At 43.0% G+C, this 27,129-nt stretch overlaps 1 protein-coding gene across 3 annotated transcripts in view; it reads right to left on the bottom strand.

The window, feature by feature from the left end:
* PRR5 (proline rich 5) overlaps window positions 1-27,129 on the bottom strand; it is a 147,243-nt gene that overhangs the window by 93,327 nt on the left and 26,787 nt on the right. For all 3 annotated transcript variants that reach the window (XM_032804774.2, XM_032804776.2, XM_032804775.2), the window contains exon 2: window positions 13,089-13,225. The gene's annotated coding sequence lies outside the window, so the exon portion shown is untranslated. The remainder of the gene's footprint in view (window positions 1-13,088; window positions 13,226-27,129) is intronic.

The raw sequence follows: 27,129 nt of genomic DNA, 5'->3' as shown, positions 1-27,129 counted from the left end.
GAAAACTACAAAACAAGGTTTATGAAAATTCTTAACAATGTATGTGGCTGTGTTTGTCAATTTACATAATCATCTGATACCTCCTTCCCACACCAGCCTCAAGCTCCAGGCACGTGTCACAGTGGCTGACAGTATAGTGCATATATGGTCAGTATAGTGCATACTGAGTTGCCATTCAGAGTGGAAGCTAGTGTCAACATCAGGGCACATGGAGAAGAAGAAGAAGAAGAAAAGCCTGGAAGAAAACCTGCATTTCTGTAAGTCCCAATCCTGCATTTTTATCCAGGGAGCAGAGCTTCCTTTCTCACAGAGAAACCCAAGTGGGGAAGCCTGGGGAGGTGAAGAAAACCCCATGAGGTTTCCCGTCTGGAGCTTGACACATATTGTTCAGTCATGCAGAGGAGGGGGGTTCTCCTACCAGTTAAAGGACAACTGGTTTAGGTCCTACTTTCCTCTATAAAATGAACACAGCCTCCACCCTAATCCTTTCCTTCAGTCCTGAGACTGGGGAGCGGCAGTAACCTCACATCTTTCTGTGCAGGACGAGGGACAGTAAAACATGGAGATGTCCATGGTTCCTGGGAAGGGAAAATTGCTCCCAAAATTTTTCCCCAAAAGGAATTCTCTCTCTCCCAGTCAGAAGTTACTGGTAAGAGACAGATTCTGATACCCGGACTCATCTTGAATAGCATCTTCCTCCCTGAACAGGAAGGTACTCCTCACCATGAGCAGGGGGCTCAGAATCTGGCTCTTAATTTCTTAAACATACTTAACTGTTCTGTCTTTACAGACATTGTCACGTAATTTGGTACCAAGTCACTGAGGAGTGTGAAGCATTCCTCAATCCTGAGAAATCTGTGCTTTGTGCCAATCTCTAAAGCAAAACCAGACAAACCAATTTGAATTCGTTTACATCTTTAAAAAATTCAGCTGGGCTGAGTGCCAAGTTTCAGCCTTGATATCTGAAGGGGCTAGGATATTAAATGACAAACACAATTACATGCCAACTAGGAGGGTTTAGGAAAGGAAGGCTAGCAGACCCTTACCTACAGCAGTGCTACTGGGCTCCACTACTGTGCTATTTCATACCCCCACATGACAAGGTGTGCAGTCATAAAAAAAGCCACACACATAAGACACAGGCTTGTAGCACCTGACAATTAGAGCAGGAGTTTTTAAGACCCTGTACCCTGCCCTTAGTTTTTCCTTTTTATAAAACAAGGAATTTAAAGAGACAACAAGTACCTTTTGTCAAATGGGTTTTAACTTTTTATTTGGCTCCCCGTTGCTTATAAAATCTACTTAGAAGTTTAAAACTAGTACTTCTTCCCTGGCCTATTTAGTCCTTTTCCTTCTGGAAGAGATTTTCTCCCCCCTTTTTTTCTTCTTTGAAGTGTGTGAACCAACTGAGCCTTTCAACTAAGAATAATTCACACAGCATCTTTCTTGAGCAGTGCTCTCTCCACTGGCTGGATGACTCTGCAAGTCACATGCACAATGAACTTGTCTAGACAGTCAGATAATGTGCACTATGGGGCTGTGATTTTAAAGTACACTAATGTGTTGAGCATCAACTGGTCCATGTAAACCCCATTGGTGTTCACTAATGGTTCCCTAGAGGTGCTCTTTAACATACCAGTTTGGAAACCACACATTCTGCAATGCATGGTTACTCCGTGAAGATCAGGGGTTCTCAAACTTCATTGCACCATGACCCCCTTCTGATAGCAAAAATTAATACACAATCCCAGGAGGGGGCACCGAAGCCTGAGCCTGCCCAAACCCTGCGGGAGCCAAAGACAAAGCCCAAGCCCCACCATCCCAGGTAGGGGGTGGGCAAAGCTGAAATCCTCCCCAGGTAGAAGGTCTGTAACCTGAGTCCCACTGCCCAGGGCAGAACACTCAGGCTTTGGCTTCGGCCTCACATGGTGGGGTTGGGCTCTGGCCCTGGGCCTCAGGAAATCTAAGTCAGCTCTTGTGACCCCATTAAAATGGGGTCCTGACCCGCTTTGCAGTCCCAACTCACAGTTTGAGAGCCGCTGGTGTAGATTAACCTTTAGAGTGGCTAATGGTTTTGCTTTTTAAATTTCTTGGTCACAACGTTGTATATTTAAGAAAATGACAGTTAGCATGGGATTTTCAAAAGTGTTCAGCCTTGCTCTAAATCTGCTCCCACTGACTTCAACGTAAAACTCCCTCTGGCTTCAGTGGAGTACAGCTAGGCCAACACAGAGTGCTTTTGAAAGTCCTGCACCTCACAGTCCAGAGGACATGAAAGGAAAGCTTGTAATTTACACAGTGAGATGGAACTTCCTCTGTGAACTTGGGCAAGCTCTGTGATCTCTTTATGCCTCAGTTCAACACCTGTAAAATGGAAAGATAATACTTGCCTGCCTTATTAATGTAGATGAGACGCACAGATATCACAGTGGGACAATTACACAGAAAACAAATTAATTACCAAATAAGACCGACAAAATGTTAGGCACAAAGTGCATTGAAGCCAATGAAAAAACACATGGGTGATGACTTCAGCCTGACCTGTTCTAGTAAATGAAACACCACATATTACAGCAAACCAGTAATTTAATTCTGTTGTAAATATTTACACTTTTTGGAAGCAATTGGTCTTTTATTTGACTTTTAAATAATAGCCTTTATCATGAGCATGGGCATGCTAAACCCAGGGTTGTGAGTTCAGTCCTTGAGTGGGACATTAAGGGATTTGGGGATTGATCCTCCTTTGAGCAGGGGGTTGGACTAGATGATCTCCTGAGGTCCCTTCCAACCCTAATGATCTATGATTCTATGATTTTATTTTTTAAATGCATTGAAATTTAAGAACCAACTTAAAAGCCTCTGATGGCTCCTAAAAAAACAGCTTCTTCGGTCATAGTGATCTAATGGCATGGGTAAGAGAAGGCTGCAGAGCCAAGCACAGCTGTTCCTTCTAGTGAAGCAAATTTCAAACTCTCCAGCTTGGGTGTCAAAGGATTGCTGTGCTCAGGAAGTCTCCCATATGCCCCTGCTCAGATTGTGATTCTGGATGCAGTAAACAGAGCTACTTGCTTGATGCTCAGCACAAAATAGGTGTGGAGTACATGGAATACAGCAGGGCCATCCTTAGGATTTATGATGCCCTAGACAGGATTATTAAATTGGTGCCTCTGTGCCTGACTTGCTCTTAGCAATACGAACAAGCTTACAGTATTGGAAAACTTGCCATATGCATGTTATTAAAACCAATTTAACTTAATGAAGCACAATCTAATGCTGATGGGCTAGCACTAAAGAAGTAGCACTATAGAAGAAGTTCTGATTTGACAGAATGATGCAAATAATATAAACTTCTTAAATTTGTCAACATTTTATTGGAAATTTACATGAAGTAGTATTGAAACAAGGATTTGTTTTTAATTAAAAGCAATCTTTCTGCCTTTTTTGGCTGCAAAATCAGTAATGTCATCGTATGACAAAGACAAAGTGATGTCTTGTTTGATTGCAAGAATAGCAAGACCAGTCAAGCGTTCCTGAGTCGTAGATCGGAGATAGTTTTTAATGAGCTTCAGTTTTGAGAAAAACTGTTTTCATGATGCTCCTGCTACAGGAATTGTCAATAGAATACGAGTGGCAATGTACACATGAGGAGATATATATATAAACAAGTTTGCTGCTGTGAATAAACTGTACAATGTCCATCATTGATTTTGCATGTGGCAACACTGATGACAGTGTACTCAATTCTTCGTACAGTTCAAGTCCATTTAAATCAAAACTATCACCGTGCTTCAGGAGGCTCTCTAGGTTCTTGCACTTTGTCATTAGTTGCTCTTGTTTTCCTATTTTGTCGAATTTAGTCCCGCTCAGCCTGCTGCCAGCTGAGTGAATGGAACCCCAGGCCGACAGTGGGTTGAGTGGCTCAGTCGGGGTCTCAGCCGCTGGCCTGCTTAGCCCGCTGCCAGCCTGGGGTTCCTTGGGGGTCCCCAAGCCGGCAGCGGGTGCTGAGTGGGGCTGGCGGCCAGGACCCTGGCTGGCAATGGGGCAGCAGCCAGAACCCCAGAGCAACAAAAATCAGCTGGCATGCCACCTTAGGTTGCTTACCCCTGCTCTATACCAGTGGTTCCCAAACTGGGGTTTGCGAACCCCCTGGGGGTTTGCAGAATGTTACAGGGGGTTCACCAGAAAAATGTCAGTAATGATGGCCAGAGGACCCTGGGCATTGGAAACAGCAGGTGGGACCCAGTTGCAGGGCAGACACCTATAACCCCAGGGAGAGTGGGACCGGGCAGTTTGGGCTGGCAGCCAGAGTTCTGGTGGTCAGCGCGGGAGCCAGCAGCCCAAACCCCAGCGCTCTGCACAGGGCTGTAGCCCAAGCCCCAGAGAGAGTGGGGCCGGGCAGTTGGGGCTGGCAGCCTGAACCCCAGTGCTCTGTGCGAGGCTGGCAGCCCGAGTAACAGGAAGAGTGGGGCTGGCCAGTTGGGGCTGGCAGCCTGAGCCCTGCCCCTGTCAGCAGGAGAGCCAGCAGCCCAAACCCCAGCCTGAGCTCTAGGAAGAGCGGGGCGGGCAGTTGGGGCATCCATCACACTGAGGTAATTTAAACTTAAATCTCTGAAAATATTCATTTTTAGAAGGGGGTTCATGACATTTCACAATTTAGTGAAAGGGGTTCGCGAGCTGTTAAAGTTTGGGAACCACTGCTCTATACACTACTAAGGAGATGAGCATATTACAGTTGTTGGAGGGCTCTATTTAGCAGTGACAGGGCTATAGGAAAGTCAGTCAACATTTTTTGTTTCTCTGATGAAAACTGGCCCACTCCCTGCCCCAAACCAAACTTGTCACAAATAATTGTCAACAATTTAATTTTCTGTTTTTGGCTAAGATATTGATTTTTTTTTTAAATTGCAATTGAATTCAGGATTGTTAGAAAGCATTTCTGGCAAACAAATTTGTTAAATGAAAATCTAAATGGCAACACAGCACTGCTTTCATGCTTAGCTCACCCCCTCAGGCTGCTGGTCCGACAGCTGCAGTAGAGGAGGAAATAGGTGGAAAACTGCAGGACCTCAAAATCCACCTCTTGGGTTCAGAGTGGCAACAGCAGCAGCAAATCCTCAGGTCCGATCACATACCAGTGGGCAGCACCGCCAGCCCAACGGACCATGGTGAAGTTAGCATAGCATCTGATCTCAGGGACAGGGCACCCATGGAGCCACAGCAGCTCATCCTGCCCTGTGCAGCTCCGCCCGGGAGAGAGACGCGCTCCCCAGCCAGGGTAATCAGATCCAGATGTCCTGATTTTATAGGGCCAGTCCCAATATTTGGGGCTTTGTCTTATATAGGCACCAGGTGCCTATATAAAAAACAAGACCCAAAATTGGGACTGTCCCTATAAAAGTGGGACATTTGCTCACCCTACCCCAATGCCCTATCCTGATTTTTTGCACATGCTATCTGGCTATTCCCAGCCCAGACCTGTGCGACCATTCAATCCTGGCTGCCTGCCAAGGAAGTGAGTTACTTTCATTTTTATTCCTCAGCAGGCAGCCGGGGGGAGGGGGGAGGGGGAAGACAGGGGTGTTCTGTGGGGGGGAGAAGAATGGATGTTATGGAGGACAACAAAGGATACTGCCAGAGCCGCTGAGCCTGCCTCACCTCAAGCCAGGGGAAAGAGTCACACTCACAGGTGACTTCCTTCCCCCATCACTTCCCAGAGACCCCAGCAGCCAATCCCCTCCCTCAGACTGTGCTGCATTCGTCTCTCGAGGACCCAGCAGCCCTGCTCTTACATGCTCCACTGCTTCCCATCTGTCCAGGCTCCAGGCAGAGCGGTGCCCCCAGACCTAGTGGTGCCCTTGGCGGCTGCCTATTCTGTCTATGGCTAAGGATGGCCCTGGAACACAGGCTCAGCCCCACCTCCTTCCTGCTCTGCCAGAATAGCTGGCCAGATGAATACAAAGGAGATGAATACAGAGGAGTAAACTGCTCCAAAAAGGGGAAAGAAGTGACTTCCCCTCCCCACACTACCCTCAGGGCAAGAGGGGAGTGGAAGAGGAACCGAGAATGTCTGAGTCACTTATTCATTCTCCGCTATACTTTGGAGGTGGTGCAGCTGCATGTCAGCCTCTACTCAGGGCAGATAGTACTTACACTCTAACTCCATGCAAGCGCCCCAACGATTGAGAGCCTACAGTCACAAGGGCGCTCCACACCCTTTTTGGAGGTGCTTTAGCAGGAAGTCCCTGTACCTCAGTGAAAAGCTAGCATGTTTGTCAAACCTCCTTTCATTTCATTATTGCTTTGTTCTAAATTCTTCATAATCTGCCATCAGTTCTGGGGGAAAAATGCATTATTCTTAAATTCTGGTTTTCTTATTTAAGCTCCGTCAGCCACGGCCACTTCCAACAGTTTACTAGGTGAGTCAGCGCAGCTAGACAAATCAGCCAATTTCATAAAGCTGCACCAGGCTTCAGACTAGTGATGTCAAACAAACATCAAAAGGCTCAGAGATCCTTGTCAAACAAGTTCCCAAAGCTTATCTGAAAATTGTCTCAGTCCTGTGATCTTTACTTAGTCAAATTCCCACTGAAATCAATGAAAGTTTTGCTTCACTAAGGACTGCCAGAATACATCTTTGATACTGGAATTCACGAGGTCAGAATTCTGGCAAGATTTTCAGTTCTTCCTAATTTTAGTGAGGGCAGGCATACCTAAACAGCACCTCTCTCATGACATTTTGGTTTCTCTGTTTTTGGGCCAAGAAAAGAGGAAAAGGAAAAGGGGATTTGGGGGGAGGAGGAAGAAAAGAAAAAGGGAGGCAACCATATTTTTCCAAATCTTGGGTCATGTTTCATTTTGATTTTAGTTCTTTGCAGTGGTTTGGCTCAATTCATATTTATTCCATATGAGCTCAATCCATTCCTGCTTTAGACTAGAGAAGTCCTGCAGCCATAAAAAATTCTTACTGCTTTGCTGGGGATATTGCTTACAAGATAAATTCAATTGAATTATGCTGAGTTCCTGTTCCATTCCTCCCAGACGAATGGGACGCTAAGGACAAAGAACTGTAATTATAGCTGAATGTAAACATACAGCAGGTGATTAGGACTCTGTAAGAGACTATAGCTTGCAGCAGCCTTTAGGATACCTGCTTAGTCAGCCTGACCAGTACAGCCGGTAAAAATAAAATGTTTCCATTCCTGTAAAAGCATCACTTTTCCTCCCCACTCTGCAGCTTCTGTGTATAGTCAACACAATGAGACAGCACATCCTTAAGAGATGAGGAGGGTGGAGAGGGGATGACGTATAAAGTGAAATAAATCTAAAAGCAAAATGCAACATCCCCTCAAACAATCCCTCAAATGGTAAATCTCGTTAGATCATGTTTATTTGATTACTCACATATTTTAGAGATTGGCTCAAAAAGAAACACTCCAAGTTCGATATGAATTTATAGCTTAGTCTGTTATAAAGCCAAGACGCCATTTGTAGAATTCAGCTGTATGATGTCAAATATAGATTTCAGTTGCTCCCTTCCTCAAAATTCAGATCCAGGCTTTTGTTTCATGCTCCTCTATTTGATTTTCTTTATTTTATTTAATACAAGAAATTAACATGCCATTTGAAAGTGAAATACAAATCTCAAATCAAACCACCAAATTTATTCCACATGAGCAAATCTGACAGCTGAAACATTTGTTTTTACCATAACAACACCCTTTCCCCACCACACACTTTTAACAGAAAACCTTCCATTTCAAACTTTTTAGCAATTTAAAACATTTCAGACCTGGCTAGGAATTCTGGCTAACTCAATTTCTGGGTGTGCAGCTTTAAAGACCTGAAAGTGGCCTTAATTTTTAAAAGGTGCGTGGCTCCATACTTTACAAATACACCTCTACCTCGATATAACAATGTCCTTGGGAGCCAAAAAATCTTACCGTGAAACCATGTTATATTGAACTTGCTTTAATCTACCGGAGTGTGCAGCCACCGCCCCTTCCCGGAGCACTGCTTTACTGCGTTATATCCAAATTTGTTTTATATCGGGTGGTGTTGTATCAAGGTAGCAGTGTATTCAGGTCATGTGAAGGTGCCAGAAGGCAGGCAACTAAGAACTGAAACATCCAAAATCAGTAGGAGCTTTTGAAAATCTTAGTCAAGAGGTTTTTCAAACTATGAATTGACCCCATCAAAATGTTATGTTTATTTAGCTATTTAAGTTTTAAAAAATATGTTATATTTCAGAAAGTACTGTCTAGTGATTCGACTACAGGGATGAGAGAGCCATGATTCCTGGGTAATGGCCCCAACTCTATCACTGACCGAGTCTCCCCAACTCTTGTGCTTTCATTGGGAGTCTCACAACATTTGGCATTATACTCAAAGCTCCAGCTCTTGGGGTCCTAGGATTACCTGAGAATCTTACTTGTTATCAAAAAATGTGTTTCTAGCCCTCATGGTTTTGGAGAAAAACTGTGCCTTAAAAGGATCAGAAACCAGAAGGCAAATTAAAAGAACCCAATTGTTTATTTGTTTTTAAATCTTGTGATTTTTCAAATCAATTTCATGACTTTTTGAGCCCCAATATGATTTTTGAAGGTTTGGGGTTGGCACTACTGGTGACTTGTTGTTTGACTCTGGGCAAATTATTTAACCCTTCTGTGCCTCAGTTTGTCTTTCTTTATACAGTCCCTAACCCTACAAAAGTTTCTTATACAGACCCTGTTTGAAGTTGGAGAAGAATGTGGAAGTCATACTATTTTTCTCTCCTTGCTTTGTAGTTAGTATCTGAGCAGAAATGAATAAGGTAAATTGAGACAAACTGGAGTGATGTTGAAGAACACTTTTTATCTGCCCATTCCTGGCAGTTACTCAGCACCTAATGGGTACAACTACTCTAGAGCGAGAGGTATAATTTCCGATTTGGGTAGACATTCCCATGCTAGCTTTGATCGAGCCAGTGTGGTAACAATAGCAATGTAGCCATCACTAAACGGGCATCAGCACCGGCTAGTCACCTGAGTACGGGGGCTGGGTGGGATTATACTTGGGTGGCAAACCTCAGTCAAAGCTAGTGAGGGTACATCTACCCAAGCCAGAAATCTCATCCCCAGCTGCAAGGTAGTCACCAAAAGGGTTCTAAAGAGCCAGAATGTGTCTAGGAGGCTGCTGGGTGGAACGGCACTTCAGTTCAGCAACGTGAGATGCCCTCTTTGAAAGAGGCAGTTAAAAAAATTCTTGTGTTAAATTCCAGCATCGCAAATCTCCCTTCCCATTTTTCAAGCTGAGCAAACACTGCACCCAGGAGCAGGTCCTATGGCTGTTATGTGTCTGCTTTTCTGCTCAGCCAACCATGACAGCAATATCTTTACCTGACATGGCATGCACACAGTTAATGTTTTGCATCATTTTCTGATGCAACTGTTCCAACCTTAATTGAGCACTGTTTTGTCTTTGGGGTGGTTTTTTTGGTTAACAGGTTGAACTGGTATTTCAAGTAGGTAAATATTTTAGTCGCTATTTCAAGAGATTCAGCAGCGATTTGCCAGCAGCACAAAAAAGAGTTAGGGGAGAGGGGCTAGCTGAATTTCCCTGACCTCACCCACTTTGCAGATTTAGGACACTGGGAGCATATGGCCCTGCAGCCCCCAGCAAGGAGCACTGTGTGGATTAGACCCCTCCATGGAACTTCCTAGGAGAAGGTTGGCTGGGTATAATTTATGGAGAAGGGAGGAAAACAAATAATAAAATAAAAATAGGCAGTAAGTCCAGGATCACTTTTTCTGGGTGGGGGTAATGTTAAGGGAGTCCAAGGGGTTAGAATTTGAAATGGAATTTTAAAGATATTGAATAATGTCAATCATCCAGTTGTGCACTATGTTAACTATATAAACCAAGTGTATGATTTATTACTGTTACATCATCCTTCCTCCTGCTTTTGTAAATGGAAGAAACATAGTGCAGTCCTGTTTCTAATTAGGCCCCTATCCTGCAAAGACTCATGCACCTGCCTGACCTTAAGCACGTGATAGTTCCATTGAGGAAAATGGGATTGCTCACTTGCTTAATGTTGAGCACATGCATAAGTATTTGTAAGGGTCAGGACCTTAGAATGTAAGCTAATGGGAACAGAGATCAGGTTTATATTAGGGAGGCCACTCACACATCCCCAGAATATCAGACATTTTAGTACTTTCAGGAATGGCATGGGTCCACCCCCGACAACGTGTGGCTTCACATGCATGCTAGTAGGGGAGGGGCAGCATGCTTTATAAAAGGGCAGTCCCCTATTTGATACCATTCAAAACTATGACCAGTTTTGTTTCACTCCTGAATGGAGGACAAACCTTAGAAAAGCAGGGCTATTGGGCTTAAAACTGGACGAATGGCCTGCCTGGTTCAGATATGTATTCTGTACAATGCCTAGCACCATGGGACCCTGATCTTGACTGGGACTTTAAGGCCCTCCCATACTACAAGTTAATAATAATAAATACAACTATGAAAATATGTGCAGGGGTAGGAAATAAGATCTTATTATAATGCTGCACTTATTACCACAAGCATCATTTAATGTCTGGGCTTATTATTGTATTGCCAGCAAGTGAGAAATTACAGGCTTTGCATTGAAGAAAACAAGTGATTGTAAACTCCTGGATTCACAGGATGCAGTCTGTCTTTTCATCAACTATTAGTACATTTACTAGACAAACACATCGGTAGGGTGCTCGTAATTTATTAAACACAAACTGTCAAACATTGTCCCGCTTTAACAAGGCTCCCTTTTGATAGTCCATCACTGTAATGTTTTCTGTGAACCATGATAAATTAACTGGTTTCACGCATTTTACAGTAGAGACAGATGGCATTTATATGCCAGTTTGTTTACTGCGCGATTCAGAGTTAATCATGAAAGAAGAATTTTAAATGCAAAAAGTTTCAAAACAAAATAATGCAAAGACGGCCTGTTCATAGTAAAACCATTCTAAAGGGGATCAATGCTAGGTAGTGGATAAACACAAGACTAAGTCCATATTTAGTCCATCCAATAATGACTGAGTTATTGGATACGCCATCACTGTTGCTTTTACTTAAACTTTACAGTGAATATTAGCTTTGGGGACGTTGAAAGACTAGCAGATGTGGAAATGTAAGTTCTCTGGTTTCCCACAGAACAGGATCAACATGGACAGCAGAAGTACAACTTTCTCCATAATGGCTTGTCAATACTGTCCTGCCTCAAGAGGAATCACCTCTAAGAGTGAGAGGGTCCATGCCCATTCTGCCCTTGACTTGACATGGACCCCTGTCTGCTATGATCTGACTGCTACTCACAGTGCCAACTCATTCCACATGGGGCCACTGGGCTGGCAGTAGCCTTGAAATCTCACATGAGAGGTGCAATACATGTGCAAGGTATTGCTATTACTCTGAGAAGTCCGAGTTAGATTCTCAGGTCTGAGGGGCTAAATTCTGGCTTTACATCACATCCCTGTATTGGGCATGGGGGAAATCCTCCTCAGATGGCAAGCTCTGTCTGCTGGTGTTAGGGAATGGAGACACCACTCTGCCTTTACCCAGCATGGCCAGAACTGCTATTGGCACTAATCAGAAGCAGTCCTTCACTCAGGAGCACACAAGGACAATAACTATAGCATAGGGTATACAAGAAGAGAAGGTTTTTTGAATGCTCCCACTGCACAAGGGCCAGACACAATGTGGACCTTCATCTTTTTTTTCCTGAGAGCAGGATCTGTGATTGCACCTAGTTCTCATGGGGAATGCACAAGGGGTGGAGGAGGCTCCTACTTGGAACACCCGCAGTCACAATCTGCGTTAAATTTAATTGAACATAATACAAGACTCAGTTTACCATCCTGATGTTGAGTAGCACTCATACTCATGAGCAGTCCCCACTGAGACATGGTCACATTATATATATGGAAATCTAATCCTCACCATTGAAATTAACTAACATGGAGAATGAATACAATCTGGGTGAGAAATGTCACCAGGAATGCCCCAGCATTTATTGCCTGGTATAAATTCAGAATAAAGCACCATATATGGGATTGTATATTACAAGAAAATGTTTAAATATTTTTATGGTGAGAACCTTCAGGGAAGTCTACCACATTATTTTTAAAAAATGAAACCACTGCAAAATTTAGAGAGATTCTATAGTTTGCTGATGAAGTTCAGTTAAATCAGTGGGATAAATTTTCTTTAAGGTCTTCTTAGGGATGAGAAAACCTCAGACGGTTTGGGAAGAAAAGTCATTTTAAAATGGTTAGTGGAAACTTTTGTCTGAGCAATATTTAATTGCCTAGAAAAATCAGGGTAACTACATGTGGTATCATTCTTAAAAGAAAAACTGAAAAGGATTGGTAAGGAACCACAGCATACTTCTCTCTATCACATACATACACACACACTCTCGCTCTCTCCCCTCTCTTTCTTTCTCCCCCCATCCCCAATAATTGATGTTTTCTGAAAATTATTTCAAGAAATCCATACAATACCCTACCCCCTGAAAACCCTAATCCCAAATGTTAATCCCTTAGACTCAGTTTTAGCAACACACATAAATGAACCGTGTATTGGTGAACAATGACTGAAATCTTTAATCCAACTCAAGATTGGCTTTATAGTCTACAGGGTCTCTCTCTCCAGCTCAATGTTATAAGGGCTTCTCAGCCCATGAGTTCAATTTATGCAGAGCCCCCCCTCCCACAAAGTGCAAGGCCTCAACCAATCACTTATGTTGCTTTTTCAGAGTTACCTCTAATCCAGCTGCAAATGGATTCACAATTGGGAGGTTACTGGTGCAATCTTTACTTGCTAGAAGGCCAAAGCAATAAATATTGACATTAGCTGACTTCCAACGTCATACGATACTGCCATGTTATGCACTAATTCTTCAATGGCAGATAATACAATGTGGAGTTGTTGTGGGAGATTGTGCAATATAGAAGTTAACCAGAGTCAGCTCTTCATTTCATCAAAGTCGAGCCCTCTGCAGGGATGTTTGAGAAGTGGAAACATTTTAACAGTGAACAACTGGTGTTGCAATGACAGTAGCTTACCTGCTAAAGGGTGTAGAACACAGGACTGAATAGCAGATGTTGAGCACCTCTGCAATATATTCTCAAGTGTCACAGAAAAATTCCAACAGTCAAGAAAATTTGGTGGAAAAGATTAGCAACTTGCAAAACAGGCAGCTCTGCAAAAGAAGATGAAAAAGAATGTATTGCACATGTTCTAAGATACGAATTACATCTCAACAGTATGAATAAAGACTCATATCCATTGTACAGAGCGGAGTACAGCTGGAAGTTGAAGAAAGACAAATTCAGAACAGAAATAAGGCATAAAAGTTTGATAGCTGGAGCAATTTACCAAGGGTCGTGGTAGATTTGCCATCACTGACAATTTTTAAATCAAGACTGGATGTTTTTCTAAAAAATATACTTTAGGAATTATTTTGGAGAAGTTCTATGGCCTGTGTTATACAAGAGGTCAGATGAGATAATCACAGTGGTGTCTTTCTGACCTTGGAATCAGTATGTGTCACAACGCTCTAACGTTTCATCACTAAGCTTAGAAGGTTTAAAATTTTAAATCGATAAATGTCAGTCAATATCAATTTCAGCATACACCCACAAATATGTATTTCCATCAATAAGCAAAGCTGACAGATAGAAAAAGTACAAAAAATGTTGTTTGAGATCTTTAGTCAAAATCCAGTGATTTTAGCCTTGTTACAAGTGGACTAGCAAATAAATAGTACAAACCAATATGATTTGTTGATTTAAGGATACTTACTTTATATATTTTGACATGTGAAGTTGACAATTTCTGTTTAAACAGTCTATAAAAACTTTCAGTTTTTGAATATCAACATCCCCCACCCGATTTCCAGCAACCATGAACATTTAATAATAAAATTAAAATTAAAAAAAAAAATGCCTAAAACCCAAAAATTGTCCTACTTTGAAAATACATTGATAAAAATCTAAAAACTGGTTAAAAATAAATCCCAATATTATCCATCAAAATTATAAACTAATAAATATCAAATTCTGCCAACCCTAATTAACACTGATACAAATGGACTTCTCTGTTTGCCTTTCCCTTTCTTGCTTTGTCTTCTTCACTGGAAATTGGCTCATTAACACCAATGCTGATAGCTACACCCACTGGTAAAAACAAGACCAGCTTCCATTAACACACACATTGGAAATAACATATGTTCCAGAACCAAAAAGGCTGCAGATGCCCAGTTTAAAACAGACTGGATTGTATGAGATCACAGGCCCAAACCAAAAATCCAAGACAGACAGACGGAACTGCTGAGATGGTATAAATGTATTTTAAAAAACTTGCTTGAAATTCTGTTATCAGCAATGGCAGACCCTGCATTCTGAGCCCTGCCTCTCTTGTGCAGGTCTTACACTCCCCTTTGAGATTGCTATTAATAAAATCCACAGTCCCAGTCTGGATTTCCCTTCCTCTGTTTTATCTATAAAAACGGAAACCTATCGCCTTTTATTATGCTATTTGAGACTCTGGCATGAAAGATTTACATTCTTTTAATGTCCTCCCTTTTTGCCTGTCATTGGTAGCTGCATATTAATATTTTTTTTTTTATTTCTGAGCCTGATTATCCATTGCCTTGAACTTTGTGTAGTCATTTACACCAGCGCAAAGTGGGTGCCAAATGCTACTAAGTCAGAATGATAGTATTTTATACTCAGGGCAAAGTGAATGCAAAAGAAGTTGTAAAACACTATCAACTGTCATTTAGTAGCATTTGTCAATGACTACACAAGATGCATAGCAATGGAGAAATCAGGCCCGTAACATTTATATATTTAACAACAAGTATAATTTATTCTACGAACTTAGTTCCTTCTTAAGCAACCACTGGAGGATTTGTTTGCATTTTTGTTTTATATTAAAGTAAAATTTAGACACATCCTATTTTCTTCAGATATGAAAAGAATTTTTTCCAAGGGGTGTGGCTTGTTTAAAATATACTTTGCAGCTTCCAAGTTATGATATGAAAATTTGCCTCCCAAAGTTCTTCCCTCCTCTGTAAGGTTAATTATACAGACGTAATGCTGTCGTGGGCATTTTTAGAGAGGTATGTTAAGGATGATCCCAGTTCGACTGTTTTCGAAGATGCTGCTGTAGAGGAAATAGGATGTTCCCAACAAGTTTGAGAACTTATTATATTTGTTATTTTTATAACAATTTTTAAATGTAATATATTTTAAATTGCATTTATTTCATTACTTATTATTCATAAGCAGTGGAGCAAAAGGGGTGCCATTTCATGTCTCTGTTAAGTTGTGCACTGGTTTCCTGACAGGGAGAGATCTCTCTTCTGTTTACTATAAAAGAAACTCCTCCAATACAAGGCCAACTTAGGTCTCTATCCAGGACAAGATTTTGAGCACCTGAGATAGTCCCATTGACTTCACTGGGAATGTTCACATCCTTAATTTTAAGCACGTTTAAGTTCCTTCCTGTTTTGCTTAAGCAGGAAAATCAAAGAAAATTCATGACAACAGCTATTATTTTAAACAATGTTATGGTCAGAAAAGTATACAAGAATAGCTGCTTCTTATGGGTTAAAACACACAGCTTGGCTTACAGATCCTAGCTTGACTTTTCAATGCTGGCATTTAGAAAAACCCTCCATTTTGCATATTCTTGAGAAAATCTGAAATTGTGTCAAAGCAAGATAATAAAACATATAAAGCTGCATTGTCAATTTTAGTCACTTTTTAGAGTGGACCAGAACATTACATTAGTTTTTAATTTAAATTAAGCAAACAACTTTAATTATCATAGCTCAGCAATTCTGCCAGTACATTTATGATCAGTGAATTAAACATGTGTCATTGCAACCCTTGTCATCTTCTTTCCTGTATCTCTCCAAGTGCCTAAGTGTGAAGGCAGAAGGAGAGAGAGAGAGAAAGAATGAACATGATGCTGTGGTACAGGTGGGCATAAATTGGAGTTAAGCACATCTGAACAAGTTGCAACACAATTGGTATATTACTCATATAAAAAAAGAATCCATTAAGCCCATCATATATTTTCTTTTATTCCATATTGTTTACAGATAAACTATTGTAGAAGTGTTTTTAAACATTTTAAAATTTTGCTGGTACTATTTATATATTCTTCCACCTTAAAATCAAACTGCCTAAGCACCAGGAGGAGTCCACAGCACAAAGATTCAAAGAAGTGTAAAATGAGAACTAATGTGTTTTACAAACTGCTCAAAATCATTTAAAATACCTATTTCAGGCATAGCCATGTTGTGGATTTAAGGCCTAATACCTCATGACCAACTAAGGAAAGAAACAAGTGCCCTACATCAAAGGGGGAAAATCCCAAGCTCTTCAATGTGATAAAGAGCCCATTTCCAGCCCCGATGGTTCAAAAACTACAGGACCTTCGAGCTCTCACTAGTCCAGGACTGAACAATGGCCACCCTGAACCTCCAGCTAGAGTAATTCTAGCAAAGAATTGTGGCAAAGAAGGAAATACCTATGACAGGTGATTTTTATTTCATTTGCATTTATTTGGAAGTTGCTCAGATTCGGAATGTGAGAAGTACCATATACACTTGTTCATCAGCTCATTCATTTATAAGCCGACCCCCCAAAATGGATAGGTAAAAATACCAACAACTGTACGACCCTTTCATAAGCCAACCCTATATTTCAGGGGTTGGAAAACTTTGGCTCCCAGCCCATCAGGGTAAGCTACTGGCGGGTCGGGACGTTTTGTTTACCTGGAGTGTCTGCAGGCATGGGGCCCCTCAGCTCCTTCTGGCCGCGGTTCGCCGTTCCCAGCCAATGGGAATATATATACACACACACAATCATACATACATATAAAATCAATATGTCTATATTTGAAAATAAATTACAGTGCATAATATTTTTTGACTGGTGGCACCAGACTTATTTTTTCAGCATAAACCAATTTCATCTTGCTGGGTTGTCAGTCCTTGCCCAGGACTGGAATAAGCAAGAAGTGTTGCAAATCAGCATTGAGTTTAATTGAAAAAGTGCTGCACACACTATGCCTATTACATACTTCTAGTAGTCAGAGCAATCACATACTTTCTAATTTCTGCCATCTGGTGTTAGTGTATGTGATGTTCAATCCAACAAGGAGTGACCAGCACACAAGTGCTTCCAATTCAGTGGCTGTGGTATAAAAGCATGCAAGCAAAAGAATAAACAAATGGACATGGTAATTGAAAGTAAACCACAATAAACCTAACAGTCTGGAGTAGCCAAGGTCTGCTGCATGAATGTCTGCACCAGCAACACCACACACCTGTTTCTTCTGGAGATTTTACCGTCAGTGCATCCCCGAATTAGCACTGAGAGAAGTGGTATTATGAATTACATTAAGGTCTGGTCTGCACCAGAAGGTTTTGCCGGCATAGCTATAGATTAGCCGTATGAAAAAATCACACAGGTATGCCAGCAAAAGCCCTAGTGTAGATGTAGTTATATCAGCAATCAAGTCCTTTTCCTGGCATAATTTATTTTGTTTGGGGAAGTAGTGCAAGCTATATTGTAAAAGAACTCTTTTGCTAGTATAGGCTGTGCCTCCGTTAATAGGGTTTTTCTATTAACAGGTAGCCCTATCAGCAAACCTGTTGTAGTGTAGACAAAGCCATACACTAAGGTGTAGGGGAAGGCTGGAATGCAAGCACAGCGCATACTAGCTGTGCTCTCCACTTTGGTCCATTGAGCTGCACAAACGGAGATTCTACTTTGTAGAGGTGTCTGCATATTCCCATTTGTGGGGTGTGCCTCCTGTTGCTGCTGACCTTCAAAAGCCTTCTAATAAACTACAGGGGTATAAACTACCCAGGTATACGTCGAGGTTGCATTCTTGAAAAAGGCGATGATACTAAAATGACGGATATCTAGGAATTTTTCCCCATAAGAGATAATGAAATAAAGGAGCGGATGAGTTCATGTCTCCACACTCATCTATGATGATGCTCTTTTCACCTAAACAGTGTACCTTTTTAAAATAACAGGTCACACAGTACACATTTTACACATAAAACATTCAATAAGTAATGTGTAACCCTACTCACACCATTCAAACACACAGAACATTTTAATACAGTAATATAAAACAGTGACAATTATGCTTAACTTAGGTAGGGGTGGCAGCTGGGTTTTCTTGGGCTGGCTTTTCCACGGCTGGCTTTTTGGTTGCAGAAGTCCCAAAAAAGGATTTTATCAACATCTGCTCTCCTGCATGAATCTCTGAATGACAGATTTCCCTGTAGCAAGCCACTGCATCATTGAGAACTCTGGAGACTTTGGCAGAACGTTCACAAAAAGGATCACCACTCTGGGCAGAGCGGGGCAGGAAACCTGTCTGGGCAGAGTGGGGCAAGCCCTGAGCGTGGAGGAGGAGTGGGTAAGGATGCGGGGACACACATTTTTCTGCCCCACTCCCACTTTTCCAGGAGCCCTTGGCCAGAGCATCTATCACTCCCTCTCCCCTGCAAGGCCAGCTGGAGTGGGGGAAGGCAGCCAGATCGCTCCTATCCCTCCGTCCCCCACCCCCTGTCATTGCCCACTCACCCAAGTGTCCCCTCCTGCCTACGCTACTGCTGTATCAGCGGTTCCCTGGTATACATCATTTCGGTATCTGTCACTCTTTTCAATAACACAACCCTGACATATACGCTTTTAACCACAATACTCGCTCTTTTCTTTTTAATAAATCTTAGTTTAGGTAATAAGAATTGGTGCTAATCGTATATTTGGGTAAAATCTGAAATATTCACTGGAAACACGCTGTATAACATCTCATTTCACTTCTGCTGTTACACTTTTATGTTGTCTCTTAGGCACAGGCCCGCTCTTAACACTTTGAGTGCGTTTTCCACTCATGATGGGTAGTACTGTACTGTACTCATCGGCGCCTCACGTCTTCCCCCACCCCGGACCTTCCCGCCCAGTTCCGCCTGCTCCTTCCCCTCTCCCCTATGCTTCCTAAACGCTGCTGAACAGCTGATCATGGCGGACAGAAGGCACTGGGGGGGCCGCAGAAAAATGATGCAAAAGGTGAAGCAAGTAAGCTGCAAACGACGGATATGGAGATCGGAACATTGCCCTACTGATGTGCAACGGATATATGAGACAACGGATGGGGGGAGACCTGTACCTATACCCCTGTAGTGCGCACTGCGCCCAGATAAGCACCTTGTTGAGGCACCACAGCCAAGTTTATAGAAAGTCAAGAACGGCCCTCAATCTTTTCAGGTCAGTTCTTTCCTAGACTCCCACTGACATTAATGGGCACTGGACCAGGCCCTAAACACATTTGCAGATGACTATTTTTGCTACAAAATAACTCTGAAAATGAATTTATGCTCAAGAGTGATACATGAGGATTTGGGTTTTCCTCCTGGGTGGAATTCTCTACTTTTTTCCTAAAAAACAACATATCCTTAACCAACTTTGTAAATTGACATGAAAATTATAATTTGAAACTGAAATCCTGGCCCCACTGAAATCAGTGGAAAAAGTCCCATTGACTTTACTGGGTGCAGAATTGCACTTGGAATTAATAATACAATTTGCTTATTTTATCGTCTTAAAAATTATTGATGACAACCTGTTTCCATTCCAAGACCAACTCTCTCTGAGCACCTTTTCTGCTGTTGTAGTGAAGATAAACTGCTTCTGGAGATTGAATTTTGCAAACTGGCGAAGGCGGAAACCTGAGGGGAACAATTTCTTCTCAAAACTCTTAGTTTTATTCCCAAGTGACCCATCTAAAGAAGGGAGGCACATAAAAGTTCTGTATAAAAACATGTCACCTTTATTACATGTGGGACAGAGAAAAAGAAGCAAGTAGTAAAGATCTGGAGCAAGAATTATAAAAACCCTTAAAACGCTAAAAGCAGCATTAATCTAGTCCATTTCTTGGGCAGGGACAGAGGCTATAAATCCTCCGTGCCACCTTGGTTTACCTCTCTCTCTCCACACTCCAAGCTCAACTAATTCCTCTCCTCAGCTAAGGCCTCTTCTTATCCCACTCCCCACAGCATCTTTCTTAGACAGGAAGGAATAATCAACACAGAATAGAGAAATACAGATTCACTAAGGATAGATTTTCACTGAAGCGTTAGCCTGCCAGTGGTGCTGGAACTAGAGGTACTGGGGGTTCTGCTGCACCCCTGGGCTTGAAGTAATAAACGCCAAATACATCATTTCCATCATCAGCACCCACACTATAAAAATTGTTCCAGCACCCCTGTAGCTGCACTCTTACTCGGGTGTTGCCTGTAACTCCCTCCAGCCGTCCACACACAAAAGCTTCTGACCCAAGTTTGGTGGTGTTTACCTGGAGATGCTCTTTTACTCAGGCTAGTAACTCACCCACTTTGCAGTGAGGACACAGGCTAAATCACTCAAATGCTGGTAATCCTCCAATGCCTTCCCACAATTCCTGCCATATACCCAAAGGACAAATTCACCCACAATACACAGGGAAAGAATCATAAAGCAACTCAGCTTATTGAAGCACAATGGATATGCCCCCTGAAGTCCTAGTGAAACACGAGTGACTGCAGCACCATTGAGGACACAGTTAACTCAAGCGTGGCTCTGTAGCGTGACTGCTCGCAGCTGGGTTAGGCTACCCCAGTGCTCAGACGCAGCTGCCAATCACCTGAGTTACCTCTGCAATGAAGACACACCCTTTGGGCTTGGCTACACTCACACTTTACAGCGCTGCAACTTTCGCGCTCAGGGGTGTGAAAAAACACACCCCTGAGCGCTGCAAGATGCAGCGCTGTAAAGCGGTCAGTGTAATCAGGGAAATTCCAAGTGTAGCCATACCCTTTGATAGATGTGTCAAACATCTGGCCACCAGGCTGAGCAAGTCACCTCGATGCGTTTCTCTTTTTGGCTCATTTGACATATTTGGGTTAGAATCTAAGTTTTTATTTAAAAAGTCTTTCTTCTCTTCTGCCTCCCTGCCACCTCTTCTGCCTGCAGCAGCCATGAGCACAGATGTCAGGATCACAACCGGGGTCATGGGTGGTCTTACTAATGGTCGGAGCCAAGGGAGTGGCCAGCCTTGAGGGTAGAGTGGAGCCAAGCTGGAGTCAAGAATCAGGACCACGGGAGACCTGATTCTAGAGTCTGTTTTGAAAAGTCTGCCTCCACTTTAGACAATGGGAAAATTGACTATTGACTTCAGTGGGCTCAGAGTCAGGCCAAAACCCAGCACTTTTCAAAATCCACCCTTAATGGGCATATACTAATTTAGCTCAACATGTATTTGCTATCTCAGGGTGTGGTTTTGCAGTCAGCCTGTGTATGGAATTCACAATAAAGTCTACGGCCCACAATGACTTCAGTAAGAGAATCAAACTGCAAACCACTCATGCAGAGGCCTGAGCACTCGACCCTAAAAGCTATGATAATGAAGCACTCTAGAGGTTTCCTTTGAATATTCTGTCAGTTATTTAGGGAAGAGCCAAAGAGGAACTAAAACTGATGAATTTCAGTCACAGCGTGTTAACAGTTTTGCTGGCAAATGAGGCAGTTTGCAGCAGAGAGTAAACTAAAGGAAAGTCTGCATCGGGGGAGGGAGGGGACGGGGGACGACTCATTGGAGATTCCTCTGATGTCTCAAGGGGCATTGACAGTATTATTGCCAACTGAGTTACCCCTCGCACCTGAGAACTCTGCCTGTTTAGAATTTTTCCCACAACAGTCCAACACCACACATACAAAGAAAATGACATACATGGTTATTTAGGCTGAACATAAATTGCACTGGGATGGATTTGTTAAAAAGTGAATGGTGAAAGTCTTTCCATTTTGAATGTCTTTCCTTTTTAGTGAAAAATAGACATTCCTGTTCCTTATTTACCTCCTTTCTAGTTCCAATGAACAGTTATGTGGAGAAAGATATAACGGAACGGTTTGTTACCTCAGATAGGTCTTCTCAACCATTCTGCCCACAGCTGTCATCACCATAACAGCTCCTTAAAAGATCCATGGAGCCCAGTGCCCAGCTTCTGTAAACAGAAGTGTCAGACCACACTCCAAGTAGATTCTTCCAAAAGTTAACGTCCGCAGCTAACAGGAGCTTCCCATCAAGAACAGCAGTAACCCTTAATGATAATTTTATGAAGAGATTAAAGGTTTCATAGAGTGGGAATAATTGAAAAACTCAGTTACAGTTAAAGAACGTGATTGTCTCATTCTCATCCAATCTGCCATTCTGGTACTGCTGGGAATTAGCAAACACTGGGGAAAATAAGAGGACAAGGGACAAAACTGGTATCCAAAACAAAGAGAATACCACTTTTACAAAGCTGAGTAAATGTGAGAATTGACCACCAGTGTCATGACACTACAAATCTCCTTGAAACAGCTCCATTTCCTATCATCCTATGAACCAATGGATCTAGTTGAATGTGCTCTAACAGCCTGATCCAAAGCCCACCGACATCAACGAGAGTCTTTCCGCAGATGTCAGTGAGCTTCTGGATCATGTCCTAACTGAAGTAGGGATTTTGTCTGCTAACTCTTAGGCCTGTGGAATAGCAAAAAGCACCCACATTTCACTGTGCCGGCTGTGGTTGATTTAAACCCTTTTTATAATTTCCATTTGATCTGTGGAAGGGTTTGGTTCTGTCCAGGTAATAATTAATCAATCAATGGCTATAAAGTATTGCTATTAAATAAGCCAGGATATACTAAGCACTTCAGGACAGAATTATAGCTTTGAATGTTTTGTGAAGAGTCTACAATGCAAAACACAACAAGTTAGGGTAATAAGGCTGATGGAGGACAAAGCTGTGATAATAAGAGCTCTCAGTTACGCAGTTAGGAAAGTATGTATTTTGCTGGCTCTGTTCCTGTTTAAAAAAAAAATTGCTTTTTTGTGGTTTTTTGTTTTGTTTTGTTTTATTTCCTCTCCTACTTCTTGTTGGCAAGACAGCAGAGACATAAGTTTTTAGGAGGGATATAAGACAAAGAAGGCAGCTTAGTAAAGTAAGTAAAGGGCATTAATAAAGAGCATGTCCAGCACAAGAGGTTGCCTGGGAGAAAGCACCAATGCATGAATGAATGAAATTAAAGGGACAGCAGGGCTGGTGCCACTGATAGAGGAGAAAGAAATGCAAAAGGATACCAGATTACAGATGCATGCAGGCACTGCACGTTGTAAGGTCTTAAAAGCAAAAACGCCCTCATAACAACCAGACAGTGAAGGCAAATTTCAATAGGGCAGTGTGCATTAGGACAAAAGGAAAAGGAAGCATCCTGTGAAAAGCTGAGTACACCACAGGTAGATATTCCAGCCTGTTCTCAATTTTGTTCAAGACGACTGTGTAGGAAAGGCTCCTTAATGGATAGGACTCCATGTTCACATATCCTGTGAGCAGAGGTAAAGGCCAGCTGCTTTTAGTGGTAAGAAAAAACAACAACAGTGAACAGCTCCTCATATGCTCAAATAGACTGTGACTGCTGGTGCCCGGAGGGGCCACACTGAGATTGCTCAGTCAGTGCAAACTGCAAAGAATGGGGCAGACGATCCCCCAAACTGTTGGTTATTCTACTAATTATATTCACCAACCCAGCAACAAAACAGCTTCTACAGTCCTTTACTGGTTACCCTTAAAGCAATCCAGCCTTGGGCTCCCCACTCAGACCTTCAAGTCAAATATGATGAGGATTACTAAAAATCTTGTTAATCATATATAAAGTTCTACTAATCCAAAGGGATTGGACATATTACCAACCAGGTCAGTGAATATTTCAGATCCTACCCAAATATACAACTAGCATCAATTATTATTAACTAAACTAAGATTTATTAAAAAGAAAAAAGAGTATTGTGGTTAAAAGACCATCATTATGCACACAGATATGAATAAAGTTCTTAGGTCACTTTCATAGTAGAGATGGTGAGCTTCTGAGTTGCAAAAATTTCTTTCAGAATCAGTTCCATAGGTTATAATCCAAATAGGCAGTTCATGTATAGTTTGTTCAAATCCTTCCAGAAGAATTTGCAGGGATAGTCCAGGATACCTGGATACCTCAGTCTTAGGACTCAAAACCTCCCCTGATAAGGTTCAAGCAGATTTGAGATGCCAGGATTGGGGCCCTAGAGTTCTTTTATAGATCTTTGGCAGGCTATTGAAAGCCTCTTGACAGCAGATATTCCTTGGGTGAAGAATTGTGGCCTTGAAGCAAAACCTCCTATTTCCTACATATATACATGTAATTAGTTGCATTCATCAGCGTAAAGTAATTACCCATTAAACAGTTCATAGACAGTTTGCTACAAACTTTAAAGAGAAATATAGACAAAGATATTATTACTCCCAAATTTCATCTACAATCTAAATAGTGCCTTGTGATCTCTGAATCAATAGAACATAGTAACAGACAGGAAGAGCACTTTACCATCTACAAGCTTTAAAAAAAAAAATCACATTGTTAACATCTAACAAGCATATAGGCAAACACAGACAAATATAATTAGTATTTACCATTAATTTTCTAACAATATAGGTCTGCATTTCAAAGCTCTATTTCAGGGGCCAGCAACCTTTGGCACGTGAGCCGATTTTGCCTGGCACACAGCTGCCAGCCGGGGTCCCGGCCACCGGCCCCACTCAGCGTGCACAGCCAGCTGAGTGAAGCGGGGTCGGTGGCCAGGACCCCAGACTGGTGGCAGACGCGCCCCCTGGCTCCCCGCTCACCGCGCTCGGGTTCTGCGGCTCCCAGGAGTGAGAGCCACTGGGGCACGGGGCCCTGAGCCTCGGGTTCTGCAGCTCCTGGGAGTGAGAGCCACTGGGGCACCGGGCCCTGAGCCTGCTGCTGGAGAAGCGGCGAGCCTGAGTGCAGCGAAGGGGGAGCCGGGGGGATGTATGAGGTCCACCGTCCACATGCATCCACTGCAGGAGCCCGCCCGGGGGGGCACCAGGCCACAGCCCGGGCAGGCGCACCCTCCAGCCTCCCCCTCACCGCGCTCAGGTTGTGCAGCTCCAGGAAGTGTGAGCTGCCACTGCTGCTGCTGCCCCTCCCGCTGCTTCAGCGCTCCATGTGACATTTTGCATTCAAGCGAAGCTAGTGTCTGACCGGCATGGGCCTGGTAAGGGGAGTCCTGGGGGAGGGGTGGATGGGTTGGGAGTTCTGAGGGTCCTGTCAGTGGGTGGGGAGTGGGAGTCCCCAGGGCTCTGTCTGGGGGTGGGGTGTTCATAAGGGTTGGGGCAGTCGGGACAGGTAGGGGGTAGATTCCTAGGGGGGCAGTTAGGGTGGAAGGGTCTCAGGAGAGGGCAGTAAGGGGACAAGGAGCAGGGGGTGTTGGGGGTTCTGACTGGGGCAATCAGGGTGGGAAGTGGGAGAGAGTGGATGGGGGCTAGGGCAGGGCTCTCCTCTCTCTTTTGATTGTTGAAATATGGTAACCCTAGGCGAGGGGGGAGCCAAGGGGCGCATGGGGGCTGGCGCCTGCATATATCACTGCAGCCTACAGGCCCCCCGGGGCACAGCCTGGGCAGGAGGGGTGGCGTAGCTGCTCCCCGCTAGCGGCGCTGCCGCCACCTTTGCAGGGTTGCTGCCCCCCTGCACCACGTCGGCTCCTCCATGGTTGGGGCTGACTGCTGCCGCAAGCAGAACGCTCTGGTTCTCTGATGTGTCCAGAAGGTGGCTCCTCCCTGCCAAGTGGCTGACATTCAAGCCTTTATGAAACCAGATAAAAGAAAAAGAAATCCTTGATAAAAATTTTGGTCAGGAGGATACCCACCAGGGCACATCTGCCTACAAATGCAGAACAAAACAGGGTGTTAATTGCAGAGTATCATCTGGAGTTCACATTTACTAGATCTCTGGAGTGGCCAAAGTCAAGGCTGAAATGAACAAGGAGTTTAGGTTTGTTTGCCTGACCTAGGTCAGGAGAGCTTTGGCCCCATGACTTTTCAAGAATTGCAAAGTCCTGGTCATGGCTGTCGTCATGCAGGCAACAACCAGAACTGGTGGACTGATTACAGTAGTAGAGGAAGAATTACTTATGATTTATTTGGAAAATAAAGAGGAACTATTAATTCAACACTGACAGTTGGGTTGATCCAGTAGCACTGCTCTGTGCTACCATGCAAAAGCCATAGGTCCAATCCAACCCTGTCCTCATGCTCCCTCTCCCACCAAGGAATAAAAGCACTGCAGAGCTAGCATTGAGGGATTGTAGTGCGTTGTGTCATTCAGTAATCACCCGGCTGGACAACTGAATAAGGGCACTTACGGGGTTCTAAACAGCATTAGACTAAGCAACAACACCTCAGGTGCAACACATTTCCTGGGGATTAATGACTGCATAGAAGGAGTAGATGGAGCAGCAGAGGGCTATTTACTCCATGCCGGTCATCAATCCCTGACAAATGCTCTGTGCTGAACTCATTACCAGTATTACAAAGTAAAAATCAAAATTAGCAAAGGTCTGGATTTTTAATGGGTACATAGGGACTTTTCCTTTGACTTCAGTGGATGCTGGATCAGGCCTTAGACCAACATAAAAATGAGACCTCTCAGAGGAGTCTAGGGTCCTGTTCCAGTGGTCAGGAGGCAAAAGGAGGATTGCATAGGTCTTTTCATCATCCTCCAGGGGCTGTGGTGTACACATCTTCCATATCACAGTATTGCCAACCCCAAGAATTTAGAAGTCACAAGTCAGATCTGAAAAAATCATGAAATTGGGTTAAAATAATAAATTTGGGGGTTATTTTCCTTCTAGTATCTGAGATCTTAGGGTTCACATTTTCTAACTATTCTCTGCAGCCACAAAGGCTAGAAAGACATTTTTTAAAAATGAAAACTCAGATTCTCTTACAGTCACATGATTGCAGAAGTGTGGCTATCAGAAAAAACACAAAATATCAAATTATTCATGATGAAACTGTGCGTTGGCAATGCTGGCTACTAGACTTAGGCCCTAATCCAGCACTAAAGCAGGTGCTTAACTTTAAGCATGTGAGCAGTCCCACTGTGTCTTGTGCAGATCATAGTCCTTTGACTAGTTGGTGTCAGTTTAATTTTT

This window comes from Chelonoidis abingdonii, chromosome 1, assembly GCF_003597395.2.
Source record: "Chelonoidis abingdonii isolate Lonesome George chromosome 1, CheloAbing_2.0, whole genome shotgun sequence".
NCBI lineage: Eukaryota > Metazoa > Chordata > Testudines > Testudinidae > Chelonoidis > Chelonoidis abingdonii.
The sequence above is the reverse complement of the archived record's forward strand: the minus strand, read 5'-3'. Positions and strand labels throughout refer to the sequence as shown.